Below are 17,688 nucleotides of genomic sequence, written 5' to 3'. Positions count from 1 at the left end.
TTTAATGTTGACCAAGGTGGATAACAAATCTTTCACAGTAATATTTTTGGTACATAGTGACATTGAATCAGGGGCATTCCCACCATTAATGTTGTCATCTCTCACCCCTTTCCCAGCATGCATCCCATATCCCCCTCCTTTGTCCTCGGGGTGTTAGTATAAATGGTCCCCTCTGTGTCTAGCTTGTTGTAGATTGGGTATCGATTGTGTTGTCATTGGCTTTGGATTTGGTGTTTAAGTCTGATCATTTTTATAATTAATAATTTATATTAGCATCCAAAGAGACATAAAATGCTTTATATTGTTTATAACACAAAACCCAATGTACTAATCTCCCAACTCAGTTTGTTACCTCATTTGTAGCTATGAGTTTAGTCTTTGTTCATTTTCCTAATTTTAATATCCTTCATTTTTTATAGTGAAAACTTACACCATTTGGCTTTATTTATCTGCCTTATTTCATTTATAATTCCATCAAGCCTGTCCTTTGATGTTGTCACAGATGGCACAATTTTAAATATATATATATATATATATATATACATTGCACTTATTAAATATACAGCATTCTCTTATTCATCTATGGTTGTGTTCTCTACATTAATCATGGAAGAATTACCAGTTTATTGGTCTTAGGTATTGAATCAAGTCTGTCCTTCGATGTTGTCACAGATGGCACAATTTTAAATATATATATATATATATATATATATTGCACTTATTAAATATACAGCATTCTCTTATTCATCTATGGTTGTGTTCTCTACATTAATCATGGAAGAATTACCAGTTTATTGGTCTTAGGTATTGAATCAAGTCTGTCCTTCGATGTTGTCACAGATGGCACAATTTTAAATATATATATATTGTACTTATTAAATATACAGCATTCTCTTATTCATCTATGGTTGTGTTCTCTACATTAATCATGGAAGAATTACCAGTTTATTGGTCTTGGGTATTGTGCATTGTTGGTTGAACCAATATTCACCAACAGTATATTTGTTCCAACATTTGCTATATCTTGCTTGTTAAAAATTGGTCTTCTCACAAGTGTGGTGTTGACTCACATTTTCATAATGATTAGTGCTGTTGAGCACCTTAATTTCTTGTTTTTTGGAAGGCCACACCTGGGGCTGTGCTCAGATCTTAATCCTGGCTTTGTGTTCATGGTTACTTCCAGTCTCTGGGACTTATTTGGGGTGTGTGAATTGCACCCCTGTTCAATACATGTTAGACAAATACTCTGTCTGCATGATTAGCGCCCTGACCACTTTTAAGAATCTATAAATTTACAAGGTAATGGTTTGTATGCTTTCTTTGGGAAAAATTTTATTTAGCTTTTTGCTGATTTGTTTTGTTTTGTTTTGGGGACATGCCCAGTTGTTCTCTGGGCTTAGTCTTGTCTCTACACGTAGGAATCACTACTGACAGGACCTGATGTATATGTATATGTATATATGTGTATACATATGTATACGTAAATATACATAAAATGTAGTGCCGGAGACTGGACCATGTTCTGACATGTCCATGGCAAAGTTTCTACCCCTGTCCTATCTCTTGGGCTCCAGATCTTATTATTTTTTAATCAGAAATGTTTTCTAAGGAGTATATTTATTGTTTATATATCTTGATTATTATCCCTTCTTTGGACATGCATGGAATGCAGATAGTTTCTTCTCTTTTGTAATTTTCTTTTTAATTTTGGTGGGGGTTTCCTTTCCTCTCTTGTACAGAACTTGAATTTGCTATAGTACAACTTAGTTTGCTTTTGATGTTAAATAAAACCAAATATTATTTTTTCTTGTGAAAAAATTGATACAAGTGTATTTTTTAAATTATGAAGTAGTCATATAGATTCAACTGGATATAGAATTTTCCCATAAAAACTATTTTTACGGGTACTCAGGGTATTATAACCTGTGTGGAGGGAAACTGATTTCAATATGTCACACTTGGTATGCTATAGAGTTCTGTGTAATAGTAACAAAAAATGAGAAAAATGTACTTTATCTAATAGAATTGTTTTCAGAGTACAAAAACTGGGATACTATATATTGAATGACTCGTCAGTGCATAATATACACCCAGAAACTGGTTAGTTTTTTTGTTTTTATGTTTTTATTTGGGGGCCAACCTGGAAATGCACAGGGTTTATACTCTTTTTTTGTCCCCCAATTCACAACACAGACCAGGAAAAGGGCCTGGGTTGAGGTGTAGATGAGGTACATTTACTGTACCGCCTTTTTCTATACAGTCAGTGTAAAGAACACAGCCTGTGGTAAGAATTAGTAGGCCTTAACTCTTCTTTTCTTTTTTTAAATATATATATATATATATATATATATATATATATATATATATATATATATATATATATATATATCCTTCAATAGTGCAACATTCCCATGACCAATATCCCAAGTGTCCTTCCTCCCCACCCTACACTGGCCTGTACTCTAGATAGGCTTTCTACTTCCCTCATTCAGTCACATTTTTTTATGATAGTTCTCAGTGTAATCATTTCTGTGACTGCACTAAACGATCCCCATGGTGAGCTTCATGTCAGGAGCTGGACCCTCCAGTCCTCCTCTATTTTTGTCTCTGAGAATCATTACACAAATGTTTTTCATTTTTCTCAGAACCCATAGATGAGTGAGACCATTCTGTGTTTATCTCTCTCCCACTGACTTATTTCACTCAGCATAATAGAAGAAAGAAAGAAACTATGGTACATATACACAATGGAATATTATGCAGCCATCAGAAGAGATGAAGTCATGAAATTTTCCTATACATGGATGAATATGGGGTTATACTTTTGACTCTGAATTCAAAACTCTCACTTCCCTTTCTGGAGTGACTGTGGGGTTAAAACTCAGGATGGAAGTCATGTTGGTAACATGAATAGAATGCATCTTATTTGATGTACTATTACTTTGGGCTGTTTCCAAAAAAAAAAAAAAAAGTGCCCTGATTGGGGCCAGAGTGATAGCATTGTGGTAGGGCGTTTGCCTTGCACGTGGCTAACTCAGGACAGACCTGGGTTCTATCCCTGATTACCCATATGGTCCCCAAGCCAGGAGCAATTTCTGAGCACATAGCCAGGAGTAAACCCTGAGCACCATTGGTATGATGCAAAAACAAAGACGAAAAACTAAAACAAAGAAACAAAAAAGCCATATTTAAACTGTAAAATTATTTCCCAGTTTTGATTTATTTTATTTTTTTTCAGTAAAGCAAGGATAAAGTTCCATAAAAACATAGTCTCTGGTTAAGTCTTGCTTGCTAGTAGTATTCAATTGTTTAATTGGAACACAGCCAGGTGCGATATTTACATATAGTTATGAATGCATTGAGCTAGGACAGAATTGAGTAGCAGAAACATATCGAATAGCAGCAGCGTTTAATAATCAGACTACACTTTTATGAAATAGATGCAAGTAACTTCTTCACTACGCTTATATACAAAGATTTAGGTGCCGAAGTTTAGTTAATCATAATTTATTTAAGGAACTATGTTAATGAGAAATAGAAAAGGAAACCCAATTTTTTTAGTCAGGCTCGTAAATATAAATATAAGTGATTTACTATCAGAGGAAAGTGTTGAAGCCTAGTGCTTCTTTTTTTCTTTTATCCTGACTGTGAATTTAGCAGAAAAAAGATGTTTATGGCATGGGATTATGAAACATTAACTCTGTTTGCAATAATATTGGAACCAAAACAGCATTTATAGAGAAGGAATGATTGAAATGTTAGCATCTGTGCAAGGTAGAGTAACAAGAAATAATTTATCATGAAATGATTTATAACTTCGCTTTCAAGGCAGCTATTTTCATGGTACAAATACTTTGTATATGGGAAATGATTGCAACATGTGTGATTTCTCTACCATTCTGCATTACTTCTATAAACTTGGTGATAGAAATATAGCTAAATGTTTTCATGTCTAATTACCTGCATGAATTATCACCAAAGCACTTAAGTAAAATACATATCAAATCCCTCAATATTTAGAAATGAGATGGGTTTAGAGGCTTATTCTGATGAAAACACAGATAGTTGAAAAAACTAATTTAAATTCAGAGGAAACTATTTTCAAAATGCCCTGGTTCTTGTTTTTGTCCTCTACTTTACAGCTCTAAAATTGCTTCTAGTGTAAAACTTTGATGTTCTCTGGGTTCTGATATGGACCACTGGGCCTTGTTCCCTTTCTTCCCATATTTTCTGGATTCTTGAATATGATTTAATTCCTCTTTTTCAGTCATTACTTATTACTAAAAAGTAATGAGAGGAAGGACTACAGTAGGATGTTTGAAGGTGACTTACTTTTATTCTTTTGCAAAAAAAAGCCTTTGGTTTGTGATTTAGACACATATATCTAGTATGTGTTCACTATTTTCATATTACTACACGTGTTTATATATATTGTACCATTTTACTCTTTTACAGTGACATATTTCTATTTTCAGTAGTCTGAAACTAGGCAGTGGAGAGAAAGCAAAGGAGTTATGGTACTTGCCTTGCTTGTGACTTATCACTGTTTTGATCCCAGTATTTCATATGGTCCTCTGAGCTCTGCTGAAGCGATTCCAGAATACAGGGAATGGAGAAAGGCCAGAGTAGCACTGAGTATGACCACAAAACTAAAATGATAATTCTGATACTGATGATGCTGATTATAAAGTAGATAAAATCTAGAGTTTCCCATCAAAAAATAAGCGTATATACTTTATATCCATCTTTGTTTTTTGAGGAAGATTCATCCAAAAGGTGCTGAGAGTTGTGGAGTGCTCAGGACAATCCATAGCATCTATACTTGACCAACTAGGCAATGCAGTTCAAGTCTCTCATGCAGATGTGTGGGGAGATCCAAAACTACACCAGGCAGAGCTGGCAGAGAGTGGTGGGTGGGAAACCCATGTGGTACTTAGTTTTAGACTGGAGACTCTGCATGTGCAAGGCATATGTCTTTGACCACTGAATATCTCCCTGATATTTCACCTTCATTTTTAGAATATCTCCCTGATATTTCACCTTTATTTTTATAATGCAATATTGAATATTTTGGCAAACATTGTATTTCCTTCTTTTGTCCCTTTCTTCCAATTACATTTTGTGTACTATTAATATTTATTCTATTATCAGATTTTAATCCAGGAGTTCTTTATCCTAATTCAGAAATTTGGAAGTTCCTTATCTATCAACTATGCTAAAAATAATATACAATTAAGACAGGAATTAAAACTCTAAATGGGAATTTTAGTTCAAACCATATTTTTCCTTGGGGACATGTATTTGGTAAATACTTAGTTTTTTTCCTGGATTACTCCTGACTCTGTTTGGGTTTCACTCCTGGTGGTGTTCAGGGAAACTTATGTAGTACTGAGGATTGAACATAGGTCATTGATGTGCAAGACCAACTAAACTAATATTTAACTTATACATAAACTCAGTATTTGATTGCCTGAAATTACTCCATATATTAAGCACAATTATTTGTTTTAGCATTCACTCTAGCAAAGTACTTTGGCATCTGTAGGTGTACCTATCTGAGACCTGCCCATTTCTGGGAGGGGTCTTGGGAACTGAATATTAGGTGTGACCTTACCTGCAAGACCCCGCCCATTCCTGGGAGGGGTCTTGGAATAGGTAGATAAAACTTTGAACTAGGGGATTAGGGCAGTTTTGCCCTGCTGGGTTCTCTGGTTTTTGGGTCTTGGCCTCTTTTGGTCTTTAACCAGAATGGAGGTCAAAGGAAGATGGCTGAAAGGAGTTAAGATGCAGGGCTAGCGAAGTATGGCTGTGCTTAAAAGGTTATGATAGAAACCACACATGTGGTGGATAGGGTATGAATAAAGTTGATGCTTCCTGATGCCTGTCTTTGGATGAGTGATTCCGCTGTTCACCTGGGCCTGGTACCCGCTGGCTGGATGGGGGTTGCGGAGCCACATGGCCTGGGGTGGCAAAGAGAAATCCACCTCCATCCACCTCCATCCAGCCCCATCATTAATTATTTAATTCAACAGGCATCAATATCTAAGATTAGTTTTGAGTAGATAACAGTTTAATTGAATAAAGTAAAAATGGAAAGAAAAAAAATCACTGCATGTTATATAATCAGATAATTAATGGGTTAAAAATTACAAAATGTCTTAGGAAATAAAAATGAAGGAATTTAGAAAGGGGTAAAAATTTTAGATATAACACATTCTTTTTGGATAGTAACTTTCAAAAGACGAGTATGTAAGCCAGGTAAACAAATGGCATGAGATAGGGACTATATATTTGTTTTTTATGAGCCACACCCAGTGTTGCTCAGGGGTTACTCCTGGATGTCTGCTAGGAAATAGCTACTGGCAGGCACAGGGGACCATATGGGACACCGGGATTCGAACCAACCACCTTTGGTCCTGGATGGGCTGCTTGCAAGGCAAACGCCGCTGTGCTATCTCTCCGGGCCCTGCAACTTTATATTATAAACAGAGGTTAAAAATGTAGTATCAGATGGAAATGAATAAGCATCAAGTAGTAAGTAGGATTAATGCATTTGTTATAAAGTAATATGAAATAGACCAAAATATTTAAATGAAACCAAACATGAAATATCAGAGAACAGAAAAGTTTAGTATAGACAAAGCTAATTTTGAATGATTTTAATTTCAGGAACACAAACTATAAAGCTCATATTAATATCATCATGAAAAACTGTGTCCAATTTGCTTGACAATTAATGAAGTGAAACAATTTTCCATGTGCCATTTGGCCAGCTGTATTCTTCTTTGAAAATGTCTGTTTATTTCTTCTCCCCATTTCTGCATGGGTTTTGATATCTTTTGCTTGCTGAGTTCTACCTGTTCTTGTATATCTTACATATTAGCCCTTTATAGATGGTAGGTAAATAGTTTCTTGTAGTGAGATATCTCACATTACAGTGACTGGCACACATGAGAAAGAACAAAAACAACCCAATTTGGTGCAGATGTGGGGAGAAAGTAACTCTCACTCACTACTGCTGGGAATGCTAACTAGTCCAATCTTTTGCGAAAATTATAAAGATATTCATCTAAAACTAGAAATTGGGCTTTCATATGACCCAGAAATACCACTCGTAGTAATATACCCTAGGAATCCAAAAGCACAATATTAAACAGCTATCTGCATTACTAGGATCACCTCAACACTACTTACAATCAGGATCAGAAAAACACCAAGTGTCCAAAAACAGATGAGTGGCTAAAGAAACTGTGATACAATCTATACAATGGAATACTGTGCTGCTATTAGTAAAATGGAGTCATGAAATCTTCTTATACATGGATAAATATAAAGAGTATTATGCTTAGTGAAGTGATAGAGAGAGATAGACATAGAATAATCTCACTTATTTGTGGTATCTAAGAAAAATAGTTGGGGCTGGAGTGATATCAGAGTGAGTAGGTCATTTTCTTTTTATGTCGCCAACCCAGGTTTGATCCTGGGAAACCTGTATTGTTTCCAAGTCTACCAGGAATGATTTTTGAGTATAGATCTAGGGTTAATCCTTGGGTGCCATCAAGTGTGACCTTCCAAAAAAAAACAAAACAAAACAAAAATAATAGTATGATAATATTAATATTTCTGAGATAATTAGATAAGGACCTGGAGGACCATTTCTGGTAAAGAAGTTCAATATAAGTAGTGGATCATTAACAATAGATAAATCACAGTGTCTAAAAGAAAATAAAGGGGTGAGAGAAAGAGAAAATGTGTGAGTGTGTGTGTGTGTGTGTGAGAAAGAGAGAGAGAGAGAGAGAGAGAGAGAGAGAGAGAGAGAGAGAGAGAGAGAGAGAGAGAGAGAGAGGAGTAAAATGCTTGCCCCAGAAGCAGAGGCAGGCAGGGGGAAGCTGGGATGAAAACTGGAGAACTTGGTGGTGTACATTGTAAGACAACTCAATCATGAACAACTTGTAAATATGGTGTTTAAATAAAAGGGAAAATAGCAATATTAAGCAAGATTCTGTCTATGTTAAAACAAACAAATTAGAAGTCACAGTAATAAATGAAAATATGACGGATGTCCAGAATAAGTCTGACTGAAAATAGGAACCATAGTTAAAAGCCATGATAGTCTGAACTAATTTATGAGAGTATTGAGCTTTTTTAAATCTCTCTGTGACAATTTTGTTGAATCTGACTTTACAAAGCCTATTCTTAGTGTGGGAATTTTAGAGCTTCAAATTAGGTTGAAGCTCAAACACACACACACACACACACACACACACACACACACACACAATATTTCAAAGATGTTACTTAAAGAAAACTTTGATTCTGCATATACATATATACTTCCTTGTCCTTAAGTTTTGGATAAATTTACTTTGAATAAGTTATAAGCTCTCAGCAGACTCCATTATTTTATATTCTCTATAACAGAGCACCTATATATATATATATTCATCTTATATATATATATAATATAGACTAAGATCTTAACTTATATCTTTGAAGAACAAATTTATTTTAAAATTGATTTGTAAATTTTCAAATGTGCTATTTTAAGCCTTTACTGGAGTAGCACATAGGTTTGAGTCTCTGCAGCAAATGTGAAACAGTCTCATAGTAAAATATATTTTGAGAAATTAGTATGAAGATGTCATTTATATTTTGTAATGTTTATTAAAACTATTGACATAAATGTTCCATTTATGCTTTAGTGCTCACCATTTCTTTATTTGCATCTATATTTATATGCATTGATCAAAACTTGAAAGAAATATATCTTGAATAAAATATATAATTTTATAATTTTTCAAGTACCTCATACATAGAATTTCCATACCAGGTAATTATTATTTTATATAAGGCATTTGCTACTCACAAATTACTTTAGCTAAGTCATTGACTTTTAATTTCCACTTTATCCTACTTGAAAATTTACACATTTACACAGATTTACACAAGATATTTACTTTTTGTCTTTTATCTTCTTGGAATCTAAAAATCAAGCAGTTTTTTTTTTTAACATTCTCTTCTATTTGTTAGCAGTTACTCTTTCTCACTAGCACGAATAGAAACAAGTGTAAGAAGGCACCAAGAGGAAAAGGAGGGAGAGGAAAACCTCTGAGATATCAGGGTTTAGTTGCTGCAGTTTTTTCATGAAACAGTAACAGGCTGTGTGTAATGGCTATACTATTTATAAAATGATCTTAACAATGTTTCCATATTTTTATTTAGAAAATGTATTTTAGAATTTAGGAAACTTATTATTATTATTATTATTAAGTTACTATATTATTTTCCTAGTGATATAGTAATGACTGTTTTAATTGAGACTACTCCTAGCAACCATGCATATGTTAACTTCTTTATTTTTTAGCTGTAGTCCTGGTTTTAGTTTCTATTGAGTAACTCATATATCAGTCCCCTTTTCTGCAGAAAGTATAAAGCATTGGGGCCCCAAGAGGTGGAGAAGTGGTAGGGCTTTTGGCTTGCATTCCTGCTGACCTAGGACAGACTGCGGTTCCAACCCCAGGCGTCCCATATGGTCCCCCAAGCCAGGAGCTATTTCTGAGCACATAGCCAGGAGTAACCCCTGAGTGTCACCGGGTGTGGCTAAAAATCCAAACCAAACCAAACCAAATCAAAACAAAACAAAAAAGCATTGAACTAAGTGGTAGCATTTGGAATTTCAAAAACAGTTATAGTCCAAAATGTACAAGCAAGTTGGTATTTTCACTCAATACATTGAATACCCTTTTTGGTTGACTATTAATTTGAAAAGATACCTTCAACAGGAACTTGGCAGCTCTGAGAGATAAGCTCTAGTCCTGCTCTTGTTGCTTTGACATTCTGTAATAAAATCAATTATCAAGCTATAGAATGAACCTACTTGAGTATATCACATACTAATATCTGGTGTATAAGATAGCTTAGTATCAAATTCATCAATTTAATTATTACATCTTAATATAAACGTGTGTTGAGAGAAGGTTTAGGGCAAGAAAGATAAATTACTATCACTTAACACTACACTAAAAACAAAGATAATATAACTAAGGATTATGTTGTATAGCTTATTAAAAATGTTTTGGCTTGGAGCCAGAGTAATAGTACAACAGGCATGGCATTTTGCCTTGCAATTGCTCGACACAGGTTCAATCATCAGCACCCCACATGATCCTCCATGCCTTCCAGTAGTGATCCCTAAATGCGGAGCAAGAGTAAGCCCTGAATACCACTGGGTGTGAGCCAAAAATCAAAGACAAAAACAAAATGTTTCTGTCATCTACATCAGGCACACAATTTTAACAGCAAAAATAATGTTTTTGTTTTTGTTTTGTTTTTTAGTTTATGCTGGGGTGACTTTTTAAAAGTTCTCAAATTCCAGATAAAAATGAAAGGTTTTACATGTTGGAGATTCACGTGTGTTATCCTCAGCACCACCACGTTATGCTTCAGAGTATTAGAATCAACCCTTGAACGATGAGCTGAGAGTAGCAACAGAGCGATATTGAATGTGGCCTCAAAATGAAAAATATATATATTTCTTACACTTTATTAGAAATCAATATAATTCCACTCTTTTATTATCAAGAGCAATATTATCAGGTGCCTTCAAGAAATAGCATAATACCAGATATATCCATTAGAAATTCATAAAAGATTTTATGATCCAATGTGAGAGATCTCTTGAGTTTTCCTGTTGTACACTTAGTATCATTGCCATGGGATTTTATTTCCATTGTATCATTAGCTTTTAAAAACTCTTGCTATTTCATTGAGTAATATCAAGTCCTTTTCATATTTAATGTCATTTTCTGCACTTGAATTGAATAATAACCATTACTCATAATTCTATTAATTACTTATTTGGACTCAAAAGCCTTATTGCAGCTACTAATGGGTTTCCTTTGGAGGCTTGTTCACATGACACCTCAAATATAAAGCACTTATAGCCTTATAGCAAGATGCACTTCTAACCTCCCAGTACTAAAAGTGTTCGTTAATAGTACATCTAACTTCTAGGTGATGAAAGTAGTAGATGAAAATATAGCTGAAATATACTTATATTAATCGGGAAATTTTCTGGAGAGCTCTATAAATTTTATTCTTGTTCACATCCAGATGAAATGCCTATTTCTAATCTATTATGTTAAGAGAAATAAAGTAATGATGACCTACTTTTTACAGACTTATTATAAAAGATGTGAAATCAAACAATTTGCATGATACAAAGATAGTCAAGATTTCATATTCCCTTTTGAGGATAGAAGAGACTTTATTTAATTCTAAAAGAATATTACTCACAAATAACCAACATGATAGTAATATTAATAGTTTTTCCCCTAATATCAAGTTGTGATTTATGTATTTCTATTTAGGGTTTAGGATGTTTTGTGAGGGATTATTTATGCTCTTTTCTTTCTATGCTAACTTATCAATTAATATTTCATTTGGTAGAACTTCGTTGAATATTATGATAAATCATCTTAGTAAAATGTAAAAATACAATCTGATAAATAAGGAAACCAGTTTTCTTATGTAACTAAAATGATAATGGAGGGTCTAAGAAATTAGTTTCTTCTAAATTTCTTATCTTGTTCATCATAGCACTACTAACTACTGATTTGGAGAAATGAAAGTTAAGTAAGTGAATATTGAAGTTCATTGGCAAATTATATAAAAATAAAATGATCACCACAACCAACCTAATGAAGGTATCGTGACCACGTATTTACAATAACTCCTAATTTCTTCTGGTGAGAATGGTTAAGGATCTTCTTAGTGCATGTCAAATATACATACAAGATTCTGGCTTGCCTTGTATTCATACTACTCTTTAAATCACTAGAATGCACTCATCAGATTGAACTAAAATTCCACACTTTGGAAGCATCTCTCTGTTGATTTTTATTCTAAATCCTCATTGTGTTTCTTATTGTTGTGAATTTGACTATTCAAGCCCTCAGTTATAAGTGAAGTCATTTTACAAAGTTGAAACACCATAAAATGTATGCACTTTATTTTCTAGGCATACTTCAGTAAACTGCATGGAATACCATTAATAGCTCCTAATTAGTATTTTTGTTTAAATATACTTTACACATATTACAAATTTTATTTAATTTCTTTTTTAAAAAACTGAAGCAAAAATGCTATTGTGTATTGAATTACTGCAGTGTGACTGAGAAAACACATACATAAAGAAAAACCAGTGGAGAATTCAAACTCTTTTCAAATATTTCCAAAAAAAAAAAAAAACTGCCTAGGAATTGGCTAACAACTCATAAAATGTATAATGCCTTTAAGGAACAACCAATTCTCTTTATTTGAAAGTCTAGGGGCTGGGCGGTGGCGCTAAAGGTAAGGTGCCTGCCTTGCCTGCGCTAGCCTAGGACGGACCGCGATTCGATCTCCCGGCCTCCCATATGGTCCCCCAAGCCAGGAGCGACTTCTGAGTTCATAGCCAGGAGTAACCCCTGAGCGTCAAATGGGTGTGGCCCAGAAACCAAAAAAAAAAAAAAAAAGAAAGTCTATAAAAAGGTGATTTAAAATTAAATTAATATCTCCTACTCCTACAATAATATGAAGCAGGATCAATTTATCACAATTCATGAAATACTTAAAAGAAATTTCTATAAAGCTGATATCTAAAGACTTAAAAACTCTAATTTTCAAACTGTTGCAAAGGTTGCCTTACAATATCTTTTTAGAGAGTCAATATATATTTTTAACCTTTTTAATGGCCGTTTACTTCATGACATCTGGTAAAGTTTAATGATAATCAAAGTGAATATCTTATAATATCTATAATCAGTATGTAATCAAATCTGATGAGAAAAAATTTACACATGCTTATTCCATTCCTATACATGTGTATATATGGAAAAATATTTTTAAATAGAGTATTTTTAAGTGCTACCATTTAATACCTTGTGGTAGTTGTGAAGCTAGAAACACTCTTTTTTGTTATTGATGTCTTGGCATAAATGGTAATATTCAAAACTAATGTAAAATTAATTATGGCAATTAAATAATGTTTTTTTTTACATTTAATTTTCTTTGTCCTTGTCTCTAATCAAATACTGGGGCCTAGTACAATTATTTTCAGGGGGAAAAACTGCCTACAGAGGAGTCACTTCTAAATATTTGGCATATAAAAATGTTACTAAATGAGAATTTATTGCTTTTCACGAAAAAAAGGACATTTTACAACACTGTGTAATCATATTAAAATAATGACTGGCCTCACTAATGGAAATTAAATGTGATTCTGATGTCTGGCAAGTGTAGCCTGGGAGCTAGGTTTGCATGTAAAAGTGTAGTTTCTATCCCTGCTGAGCAGATTTTGAGTCTCCAAATAATTAGTTCTGTCAAATAACTAATTTTGTTGACAAGACGAAGTTGAGAATATACAACCTAACTCACATACTTTTTAATTATTTGGAATGACAAAATGATAGTATACAATGATGTTTCATTCCGGCTGTCAAACTTGATTATATTGTTTGTTTTATAAGTATCTGATGAGACTTAAGGTAATAACCTTGAAAGCAATACATACCCCCATTGTCATAGGATAATATAGGTATAGAATACTTATTGTAGCCACGAATTGTGTTTTTGAATGCATGTAATATATGATAGTTTTTCTACAGTTCACAAAAATGAAGCTAAAGCTTTAACTGTTCAAGATAGTAAATGTAGGGGCCGGAGAGGTGGTGCTAGAGGTAAGGCGTCTACCTTGCAAGTGCTAGTCTAGGACGGACAGCGGTTCTATCCCCCCGCATCCCATATGGTTCCCCCCAAGCCAGGAGTGATTTCTGAGCACATATCCAGAAGTAATCCCTGAGCATCAAATGGCTGTGGCCAAAGAAAAAATAAAAATAAAAAAACATAGTAAATGTAGGTAGTGGAGGAATAGCACAGCGGTAGGGAGTTTGCCTTGCACGCAACTGACCCAGGACAGACCTGGGTTTAATCCCCGGCATCCCAAATACCATATAGCCCAACAAGCCAGGATTAATTTCTGAGTGCAGAGCCAGCTATAACCTATGAGCATCAACAGGTAAGGCCCACCCCCCAAAAGAAATAACCCCAAAAATAAATATGATAATTAATCTATATGAATAGTTGTTCTTTTGATTCTACAAAGTTATAAAACATTACTATATGACTTTCTACAATGGCATTGCACATCCAATTTAACATTTTTATGTATATATATGACTAGAAATAATAAATAATATTTATATTTATGACTACTAACTTATTCACCCATACACACTATTTATCAGCATAGTCTTTTTAAAGAAATGTGGAACTTTGGTTATTTTCTAAATATAATTATAAAATGTTTTTGCTACTTTACTTTGTAGTTACTATTTTGAAGCATTCTTTTAGATAAATCATAACTAAAATATATGATCATGCATGTATTGAAGAGTGATCATTTTTCCATATGACATAAAATACTGTAAAATACTATAACATATAGACTAAAATAATCAACCAGGCTAAATGAGTTCTAATATATAAATGATGTTGATTTATTGACACTTATGTCTATTTTTAAATCTATAGTTCTCTTTGAGACTATCTAAAATAATTATAATCTTTGAGGGTGACTTTCAGTCATAATTTTCATAAAATTCTAGGTGATTAAAACAAAAAAAATATGGGCAAGGCTGCTGGGAAGCAGTGAGAGAAAAGAAGGGTGAGCCCTTATTGGAGATAAATATCTAGGACAGGGTGAGGGGTTCCTGACCTCCAGGTCTGCTGACAAAGGTCCCCCAATCTATACATGTTCTTTCTCTGAGTAATTTTACGAATACAGGTCAGTTCGGGGGACTAAGAAGGCAACTCTATGAGACTAAAGTGATTTTATGAGCTCTCAGGCCTTGGTGAGTGCAGCAGTCCAGAACAGAGTACAACAAACAGTCCAGTTTTATGCCAGGGACCATAAAACAAAGTTCAGTTACTGTATCACCCTATCAAGTCCCACTCATTCAATAAAATCTTCAAAATGTCAAAATAAAAAAAAAATTAGGTATTTTATAATACAAGCAGGCATGTTTATATGTATTTATAAATGATTAAATTTTACTAAATTATTTTTAAAAAGTTTTAAATCAATTAAAGTATGACTATTTTAAATTTTATTTTTAAATAAATGTATTATTAATATAGAAAACTAGTTAGAATATAATTTAATTCATAGTTTGAAAAAGTTAAGTGTTTATTGTTGTTTTGGGGCCACACCCAGTGACACTCAGGGGTTATTCCTGGCTATGCACTCAGAAATCACCCCTGGCTTTGGTGGACCATATGGGACACTAGAAATCGAACAGGGGTCCTTCCTAGGTCAGCTGCATGCAAGGCAAATGCCCTACTGCTGTGCTATCGCTCCTGCACTATAAAAATTTAACATTATCTAAAGTAGATAATATCTAAAGTAGGTATTTTAAATACTTCTTTTTATAAAAGCACAATAAGAAAGTACAAGTTAGTCATACATATACACACATATTCCTACAAATATACCTATAATAATCCTCATGATAAATAGATAGAATAATACATATATTCCATAGGATATGACTAGATAATCATAAATTTTCAGTAAGTGATGAAACAAATGGTGTATATGGATAAAATAATACCTAACTTATTTGACAGAGTAACTGTCTATAATTCCCATATATCCCTTGACTAAGTCATTTTATTTTGGGTATACATAATAAATTTAAGGAGTAAAATGCACATCTTTAAAATATTTTAATATAGAGGAAAGCCTAAGTTAATGTTTAGGTATTGATATTCTTATCAATACAAAAATAAAATGGCAAATTTTGTTGTTTTCTTTTTTTACTCATAATGTTGTATGTTTGTTAATAGCAATATAAAAGATTCCAAAGTTTAAAGTGCAAATTATTTATTGTATCAACAAAGTATGTAAAATATCATCTAGTGAACTTAATTTCCAAGAACATAAACAAAAAATAATAAAATAAAAACTATTAAAAATTTTAAGAAATACATTGGAAGGAAAAAACAAAATTAATTAAATTTGGAGGAATTAAATATATCATCAGGTTTTTGTTTCCATGCGTTATGAAATAAATATGAATTATTCCTGTTAAAATAACAAAATTCACATTAAATGATATTTCTGGAGGTTAAATTATCTATAAAACACAGTATTATATATATTAAAGACTATTACAATGAAGTACTACTCTAACACACAAGATATACAAGGTTCAAGTATTATATATCTCAAGCATAATGATACAATATTTCTTAAAGTACTTTACTTTTTAATTAATTTTTAATCAATTAATTTAATTCCCACCAAAGACCCATTCCTCATCTTTTCTTGTTTATCCTTTTGTTTCATTTTACTTAGCTGATTTATTCATTAGGTAATAAATACAGTTGGTCAGAGGAAACTAATCATAGCAGAAAGAAGTTTCTAGTTCTCCCTTCTATAAATAATGTTGTGTTTAAAGAGTGGTAGTGCACTTAGAGAAATAAGTACACTAACAACTACCATGACAACGATAAAAGAAATACAATGCTTGTCTTGAAGACAAGCAGGGGATGAGGAGAAGAGAAATGGGGACATTGTTGGCAAGAAAGCTGCATTATTTCTATATAATTATATATAATATAGAGACATATAATAAATATGTCTTATAATTTATATCTATACAATAATTGTCTTCATTTCAGCCCAACTTCATGAGAAAGTGATACCATTATCCCAGTTCTAAAGGTTGTAAATGGGGAAATGGGATGCTAAATAACATCTCCATAGACATACAGGTGATAAAAATGGTGTTGACTGTTGAGCCAGAGTTACATTATTCTAGGTTCTAGGCTTTGTATTATTTTTCATAATTCTATATCTATAACATATATTGTAGAAAATTGAATTTTTCTAGTTTTTTTGTCATTCAGTATTACTAAGTTTTTGATTCACAATGTTTGCTTAAATGCTAAAATTCAAATCTCCTAGAAGCATTATTATATTTTAATTTTTAGTTTTACTAACATTTGTGGTTACTAAATGTATGCCCCAGAGACAGGAAAGAAAGAGGATGAGAAAAAAACTGGGAATATTGGTGCCTTGACATGTACACTGTTGAAGGTTGTTGTATATTGTATGACTGTAACTCAATCATGAACATCTTTATCTGTGTGAAAAAATAATTTTTATGAACAAGCTTGTACACATGGTGTTTAAATAGAAAATAAAATTAAAATTAAAAAGAAAAATATTATCATAAAGCTTTGTTTCTGAGATTTATAAGAATTATTTTTAATTGAGGTTATTTATCAGGTTACCATAGACTAGTTCAATAAATAGTATTTTGCTAAAAATACATAAAAATTATTGATCAGGTTTTGAAAAAATAATACATATAATGCAAATATATTTTACCTGTTGAAATATCACTTAAGATAAAATCTTCAATAAAAAGCAATTTGCTCTTAAAAAATTTATATTACCAGATAGTTCACATTTCATTGAAAATAACGAGGAAATGTAAAATTTTGTGTCTGAAATCAGGGCTTAGTTTCCCCAGGAAATGTCTAGACTTGTGTAATGTTATGAAATTTGTCATTTATCTAGTATTTGTTTAGAAATAACTGTACTTTAACAAAGACATATCTAGAACATATCATCAAGGGGGG

The 17,688-nt window shown here is 32.8% G+C and overlaps 1 protein-coding gene and 1 non-coding gene across 6 annotated transcripts in view; one reads left to right on the top strand and one right to left on the bottom strand.

The window, feature by feature from the left end:
• RALYL (RALY RNA binding protein like) overlaps positions 1–17,688 on the top strand; it is a 712,684-nt gene that overhangs the window by 281,058 nt on the left and 413,938 nt on the right. The window lies entirely within an intron of this gene.
• On the bottom strand, positions 2,169–2,301 carry LOC126021170 (small nucleolar RNA SNORA51). Its single transcript, XR_007499777.1, has one exon. It is a non-coding gene; the product is annotated as a small nucleolar RNA SNORA51 (small nucleolar RNA).

This window comes from Suncus etruscus, chromosome 10 (genome assembly GCF_024139225.1).
Source record: "Suncus etruscus isolate mSunEtr1 chromosome 10, mSunEtr1.pri.cur, whole genome shotgun sequence".
In the NCBI taxonomy this organism is placed as follows: domain Eukaryota; kingdom Metazoa; phylum Chordata; class Mammalia; order Eulipotyphla; family Soricidae; genus Suncus; species Suncus etruscus.
The sequence above is the reverse complement of the archived record's forward strand: the minus strand, read 5'-3'. Positions and strand labels throughout refer to the sequence as shown.